At 40.0% G+C, this 8,241-nt stretch overlaps 1 protein-coding gene across 9 annotated transcripts in view; it reads left to right on the top strand.

Annotated features, from left to right (window-relative positions):
* Window positions 1-371: 371 nt before the first annotated feature.
* Window positions 372-8,241, top strand: part of herc4 (HECT and RLD domain containing E3 ubiquitin protein ligase 4) — a 72,010-nt gene continuing 64,140 nt past the window's right edge. For all 9 annotated transcript variants that reach the window (XR_005007439.1, XR_005007440.1, XM_036574729.1 and 6 more), the window contains exon 1: window positions 372-607. The gene's annotated coding sequence lies outside the window, so the exon portion shown is untranslated. The remainder of the gene's footprint in view (window positions 608-8,241) is intronic.

Genomic DNA, 8,241 nt, shown 5'->3' with positions numbered 1-8,241 from the left:
TCAACGCCTTATTAGTGACAGTTCTTTTTTTAAAGTTTAAATTCCACGTTCACAAATTTAGTCTAGATAAACTTTCCAGAATGCTCTGTTTTATTTCCCGTTTCATTTTCTCACAAGCATGGCCCTTCTTCTTCTTCTTTGTTGTTGTAGTTCTTCTTCTTTTTTTTTAAAGGATAAAAACTGGTAACACATTTTCTTGAATGAAATATGTTCCTCACTGATTTATTGCTATATTTTTGTGTCATCAACGCTAACACCTTCCTCTAAAAGTTCATGCTCATTCCTCACATCTTCAAACAGCAAGTGACTTTTTGTTTGCTAGAAATGGACAGAGCTTTTATTGTGGTTCTCCAGCTGTCCCCACGTCACGTCCGGGAGAAGAAGCCTCTAGAATGTTACGGAATGTTGTGGCACGTTCGCATGCTCTCTGTTTTGGAATTAGTGACGTCATCGATCGCTCGCTGACATTCTTTTGAGCATTTGTTGACAGTGCAGACGCGCCTTATGCACGTTGTCAGGATAAGTCCAGGCCGCTGATGGTTTTGTCTTGAAATTTAAGTTTGTGGACGGGCACACAAATATCTCGGCCGCCACTGACTGTCAACAGGTAAGTTAAATGAAATCCGTTCTTTAAGTCAACACAAGCAAGCATAAATACGTACTGGCAGTCAGTCTGAACAGACAAGCATTTTGAAGAAATATCATTATCAGATTAATATTTAGCAAACGTACTCTGTACAACAGAGAGTTGTCAACACGAGGTTGGCTACCTGGCTTCCTAACTATTGCCTTGCTGTTACTTAGAGAACCACTCTTTACTGTTTTTCGGAGGACCCTCCTAGCTAATTATTGTAAGAGCACGGCTATCCTGAAAGTGTATGCTGATTTTCATGGGGCGGTGGCTTTGGGAATGGTCAGCCGTTCTCGTTCTTTACCTAGCTTGCTAACGTTATCTCTAACAGTGTGAATATTACGTTAGTAGTTAATGCCCCTCAGTGTTGCTTTCCAGGCAGGCTCGGGCTCTGCACTCTTGACAAGCAATAGTACATTCTGACGGAAACTCTTTTAGCGACTTGTGGCCTAGGATTCTTTGACGTGCAAAGCTATTGAGTCATGTGTGAGCAGTGTTTGCTTCCTTTCTACAGACTGGAGAATTCTAGAACTGTATTCTCCGCAGTGTTTTCGTTGTGTGGCTACCTTCCAGTCAACAAATTCACCAAATAGCTACAGTCCATGTAACTACAAAGATGGATAAAAGAATGTGTAAAGAATGTGTAGTACATTTCAGTAGGGGGGCTGTATCCTCTTTCACCTTTCGCTTCATGTTACCATTAGTACTAGGAACAGATAGTACAGAACGTGATTCAAGCTCTCACTCAGCATTCACCTGGAACATCTACTATTGGTCAAGAAGCCCACAGCACACATTTAAATAATCATTTCACTGTAATTTTTTTTTTATAAATTTACAGAAATTCACAAGTTGTTTTAAAGCAACTTCACAGAAATCCAGTGATGGTATCCACAAAGTGTAGCACAGTAAAAAGTCTGATCTGAGTAAGAGGGTTGTTATTAGTTCAGATTCCTCTTATGGTCACAAAACTGTTCCAAGATCAGAACTACTACTCCTGAGTTGCTTTGTGAATACAGACTCAGGTCCCTTATTTATCAAACATCTCAGAACAAGAATGCTGATCTGGGATTAGTCTATGCTTTTTACACAACTGTTAACCAAAATTTAGATCAGTCTTCTCATTCAGAGACACTAGATAAGTACAAACCTAAAGTTGGAACAGTATGTGCTAGTAAAAACAGACCGTAGTGATAATTAAATTCTGCTTAACTTGTATTAAGTTGAAAACAGTACATAAACTTGATAATTCATGGGGTACCTTATAAACTTTTTTATATACATATATATACACACACACACACACACACACATATATATGCCCCTCATGAGCGTGATAGGAGCATGTTTACCACTGTGTTACATCACCTTTGCTTTAACATCACGTAATCATTATTTTGGATTGATGATCCAGTTTTGAAAGCAGGTTGATTTAGCCTTTCTTTCATAAAACAAGCCTTCAAAAACCATACAGCACCTTAATTGATGTATTTTGCGCTTCATAATGTGCCACAATTTTTTCAATGCAAGACAGGTCTGGACTGCAGGCAGGCCATTGCAGCACTCACACTCTCTGATTACATTGACACACTGTTGCAACATGTGCAGAATGTGGGTTGGCATTGTCATGTTGAAATAAGCATTAATGTTCCTGAAAAAGATGTCATCAGCATATCTTGCTCCATACCACGGTGAACCCTGGCTTTTGAATTTTGGGCTGGTGACAGTCCAGTTTGGCCCAAAGACAATCCAGTATTTTCTTAAAAAGTCTGAAAGGTTGATTTGTCAGACCACAATAGATGTTTTCACCTGGCAACAATCCATTTCAGATGAGCTCAAGCCCAGAGCAGTTAGCTTTTTTTGATGTTGTTGACATTTGACTTCCTCTGTGCACAGTACAGTCTAAGCTTGCATATGGGCATGCAGTGACGAACGTTGTGTTTATCGACGGTTTCCTGAGCCAATGCTTTGATACCAATTCTGGTAAAAGATATCAGCCTGATACCGTGCTCATGTACTCCTACTCAACCACATAAAATTTCGCCAATACTAACATCTATTATCAGCTGATGCCATGCGACATAGGTCAAGTGTACTCTGTCACGCTAATGAGCAAATGGCTCATGCTGTCAGTGCATGAGAGTCGGCTCAAAAAGTTTTACTGACACTAAGGCAGTTGAACACAAAGTCACTGGGGACTTTAAACATTCCGCCTTGGCATATTCCTGCCAGGCATACGCTGTGTGTTTTTGGCCAACACAGTCACCACCACTTCCCAAATATGGATAGAGCAGACATGTAGGCTAGCAAAACAGAGGCGAAAATAGTCGACACTGGCAGGACCAATGGTTTGTATATGATGACTTAACTCTGTTTGACTGAACAGAATTGCGAGGTATAAACATTATGTAAATTTTTGGCCTTGTAGAGTAGGCTGTACAGAGACGCTGTAGCTCAGTTTCTCAGCGTGTTTGCACAGTACTTAAGCTACCTATGTGAGCACCACTCCTCTCCCATTCACGTGTCCAAAAGTTTTGACCCACTCAGTGAAACACCCTCTGAGAGGCCAGTTAAAAGAGTACTGGTTATAGGTAATTCTGTTTTACGGCACATGTAAATATCTTGTGCTTTAGGGTCGCCAGTAGCAGTTAGCTGTATACTGGGAGCTAGGGCTCCGGACATTAGAGGGAACCTGAAGCTGCTAGATAGCTGTAGATATTCGAGGATAGTCATTCATGTAGGTACTAATGATGTTCATCTATGGCAGTCAGCAATAACTAAAGATAACATTAAAGAGGTGTGCAAATTAGCCCAGACAATGTCTGATGCCATAATATGCTCTCACCCCATCACCATTCGACGTGACGCTGAACTCTATAGCAGGTTTAGATCGCTAAACTACTGGTTGTCCAAGTGGTGCTCAGAAAACAATGTGGGCTTAGTAAATAATTGGTCTACTTTTGAGGGCTCGTAGTGTCCCAGATAGCCATCAGTGTAGGACGGTCAGTCGCTGACAAACCAGGGCCAGGCGAGGCTGCAGACAGACAGGCTAAACCGACTGCCTGCTTGCTAACTTCAGATGCCACATAGGTTCCTCCCAATTGAGACTGTGTCTGTTCCCTGAATAAAATGAAGTGTCAGAAATCCTTGAACAATCTTGTCAATATTAGACCAGTTGAACCAGTTTCCAGTGACAGCATCTTTGGTCTGAAACTAGGACTGCTTAACATAAGGGTTGTTTCCCAATACCTAGTGAACTCTCTTAGTAGCCACTGTCTATATAGGCAGCAGTCTAGGTATGCAGCATTCAAACCGCCGTCTAACCTTAAAAGTTATATAAATGAGACGTTGTAGTTAAGCAGCAGTGACGTCACCACTTGTTCCCGCCTGCTGCACACGACCGGTGTTTACTTACCTCAGCTGTCAGAATCGCCTCAGCATTTTACCACCATGGATTCTGCTCTGGTGGTTTTGAATGGGCTTGAATTCTTAAATTTTGGCTACTTGATGCTCTTGAACAGTTAAAATTTACAAAGGTAAACTTTCCTCTAAGCACTCTGAGGGGGAAAAACAACAGTAAACACTTTCTCTACATCAAACGAAGTTCATCAGTCACCAAGCTGCCAGTTAGATAAATAATAACAGATACTGTTTTGTTTTGAATATTTCAATAGGACATACATATTAATACATACATCAAATCGAAATCTACATACACTATACACAACTGCGGATAACTTGCATTAACCAAACAGAACATTGATATACACAACTATACAACTTTGTAAATAAACGTATAGTTAAATACAGTCATTCAGTAGCGATCAAACTATTCATACAGCTATTTACAATAGTACTAGTTATTAATCATTTAAGTAATATAGTAATTTACAATGAATTTGCATAAATTCTCACATACATATACATAGGCCAGCCACTTCAGTAAACGCAGCTCCTTGTATCTACACTCATTGTCCATTTTATCAGCTCCACTTGTCATATAGGAGCACTTTGTAGTTCTACAATTACAGACTGTAGCCCATCTGTTTCCATACTTTGTTATCCCTCTTTTACCCTGTTCTTAAATGGTCAGGAATCCCACAGGACCACCACAGAGCAAATATTATTTGGGTGGTGCAGTGACACTTATGTGGTGGTGGCGTGTTAGTGTGTGTTGCGCTGGCACAAGTGGATCAGACAAAGATGCCACCACCACATCAGTCTCACTGCAGTGCTGAGAATAATTCACTGCCCAAATAATTCCTGTTCTGTGGTGGTCCTGTGAGGGTCCTGATCATTGAAGAACAAGGTAAAAGGGAGCTAACAAAGTATGCAGAGAAACAGACAGACTACTGTCTGTAATTGTAGAACCATAAAACGGACAAAGAGTGTAGACAAAAGGAAGGTGTACTTGATGAAGTGGCTGTTCGCTGTGTTTACCATGTTGTGTCTTGTGCATTTTCAATGCCCAACTCTGCATTATGTAATTCATGGGGTGGCCAATGAAATGAGGCAGATTTTCCCAGCATTCAAAAAATGAAGAATTACAAAGCATTTCTCAAGATTTTGTGAGGCTGGAGAATCATGCAGGTTTCCGATGTGTAGTTGGCACTATAAATGACTGCCATGTTTGAATTAAAGCTCCAGGAAAACCTGATGCACAGTGTTACAGAAACTGGAAGCTCTAGCCATCTGTGCAGCTGCAGGCTGTAGGTGATCATCAGACAAGTTTTTGAATGATTTTGTAGGGTTTCCTGGATCAGTGCATGAAGCAAGGGTCCTTCGCACAGTACTCTTTACCAGCAGGCAGCATGATCCTTGGTGGTGGTTGTCAGCCCCAGACTTCAGCTCCTAAAATAATGCAAATCTGTAACCTAACTTCAGTTTGCCTTTTTTTTTTGCCTAGCTCAGTTATTCTTAAGCATTTCCCAGTATTTTAATTATGGTTAAAATAGAATGTTTAAAATAGATAAATCCTTAGTCCTTCAATTAATGTACTAATCTACTATTAATCTTCAGCTCTGTGTTAGAACTTGCCTTGCATTTCTTTTTTAGGTTGTGCCACCTTTTCCTGTAGCCTCAATTCCAAAGGATAGTCCTACCAAACTAAATCAAATTAGGGCTTTTAACTTTGTTAGAAAATAGGTAATGTGTTTATAAGATCCAACATTGTTCAGCAAAAATTTTAAACAGATTAGGAAAGTGCTTAACCACACAAGCAAATTTCAACTTCAACTTACTTTTGATTAGGTAATGCTATGTTTTATACTATAACTGAGTATGCATTATTAACTCATTGGTGTCCAATCATATCTGCCAAGTATGGCTAACATATAACCCTCATTATTCTACCAAAAAATTCAAGAGACACACAAACGGAACAACAATTAGATAGCGCTACCTCATCATTAGTTAATGTTTGACAAAACCTGTCACTAGTTAAGCTACTTGGTTATGAGCCAATACGTTTGTTAGCCAGCTATTTTTTCAGTTAATAGCCTGAGGCTTCAAAATCCGCTAGCATGCATGCTAATAGATTGGTGTTCCAAAAACTGTAAAATGGTCACTGACAGACCTAAACTGCAAAGTGTTGGCTATTTGTGCACTTTTGTGACAAGAAAACAAAGTACCACAGAAAATCAGAACAACTTACATTTGAAGATGACTTTGCTGCTTGCTGGGCTGCTAGCTGTACCCCTCTGTCCGCCATGTTCAAGCAAAAGTTGTGCCGCGTTGCATCATGTGATTGCCTTAGCGGCTGTGGAAACATCTGATGCTCTTTTGATATTCAGCCAATATAAGATATCTCAGTAGGCAGCATATTTGAGATATCTAAGAATTCATCTTTCTTGTTGGGAGCATGCATATTGTGACATAAAATGCTGTATGGAGAGAGCTCACTAGGTTTTGAGACACACCCAAGATCTCTCACATCTAAGGCTGATTTTATTGCTCTGTGCCTCACAGAAACATGGATTAGACCTGGGGGGCGGAAAAAAATTGATTCTTAGATGCATCGCGATGCGGATGTGAACGATTCTGAATCGATTCGCAAATGTCAAAAATCGATTTTCTAAATATTTAATTTATATAGTAATGTTGATGGAACGCAAAGGGCGGAACTTGGACGTGGGTAAGTGCAGCGCCCGGATACTCCGTGACGCGCACATAACAAACACATCTGGATGAGTGAGAAATCCGACCGGCACCCTCTGCATTAAAAGCCAGGTTAGGTCAGGAGTCACGACCCAAATGATAAGAAGAGCCATTTTGTCCTTTCAACAAAAACCACCTTGGGAGCCACTACATTTAATGTCCAGTATGTGATAATGTCCTAGTTTAGGCTAAAAAATATAAACGAAAACGCAGACTTACTCTGCTCTGCTTTAAGCTTTAGCCATAGCCGCTTTTCTTCCAACTCCCCCAGAAAACTTTTCCTCAAAACTAGAGCAGTTTCTTGTAAAATGTCTCTCAGCGCTCGACTGTTTTACGAGGCTGAAGTCGCTTCTCACTCGCCAGCTTCTTGCTGAACTTTCCCGTTCCACCTTAAATTCTGACTGAGGCGCCAAATGTAAATGCAGCACCATTCAAGGTGGAACGGGAAAATTAGAAAGAGAAGCTTCATCTTCACAACATTTTAGTGTTTGACAGTCTCTCGTTGCAGATTTAACGTACCAGGAAACCAACTGCGCTGCTTATAAATGCGAATAAGTCCATTCATCTCCAAATGTTCATCTGTCTTTCTCTTTTCCTTTTTCGTTCGCTACTAGCTAGGCGAAACCTCCTTGCTATGTGACCTGCAGTCTGCAAGCGAGTTCTCAGTCGTTGCAAAACAGGGCTTTCACGCACCCCCTCCCCATCACAAGTCCTCAGACAGTAAGAAAATAGAAATCAGGTATATAAAAAAAAAATCGCATCGCAGCCCTCTGAATCGTAATCAAATCGAATCGTGAGGTGCCTAGAGATTCCCACCCCTAATTAGACCTGATGAATACTTTGCTCTAAATGAAGCCACCCCCACAGGCTACAGTTATACACATAGCCTTTTTTATTAAGCACAAGGAAAATATACAAAACAAGACAGGGAATAGGTACACAAAGTTCAAATAGCAATGGTGGAAATGATGGTAACAACACAATGCAAGCAAGGAGGTATCAATATAACCCACTAAAAACAACAGTAAGGAGGTTTAAAAAGAAAACAGTCAAGTAAAAAATACAGAGAGCACAAGAGAGCAAAGTAAGAGAAGTTAAAAAAAGCAAGGATAGACATAGAGATGTATACTGTATAAGATGTAGAAGATTGTATAAGACTGTATACGATTTGATCTTTCAATGTTCCCATATTCTGCAGTGACTTAAAATAGCTGGCAAACGTATGTAAGAATACAGGAAGGAGGGAGTACAGTCATTCCACTTATAAGTAGGTATGTAACATTTACTTAAAATAATCACAAGATTCACATTATCTGAAATGTTAGTATCCAAGTTGTCCTCAAAGTACATTATATCATTGTAAGGAAATGGAGCAATGTTCTCCATTTTTTTTAATGACAACCAAGTAAGAATATCAGACCAAAACAAGTGAATATATGAGCATTTAAAAAATA

Source organism: Colossoma macropomum, unplaced genomic scaffold (assembly GCF_904425465.1).
Source record: "Colossoma macropomum unplaced genomic scaffold, Colossoma_macropomum, whole genome shotgun sequence".
Classification (NCBI taxonomy): domain Eukaryota; kingdom Metazoa; phylum Chordata; class Actinopteri; order Characiformes; family Serrasalmidae; genus Colossoma; species Colossoma macropomum.
Note: the sequence above shows the minus strand (reverse complement) of the source record. Positions and strands in the feature narration are given on the sequence as shown.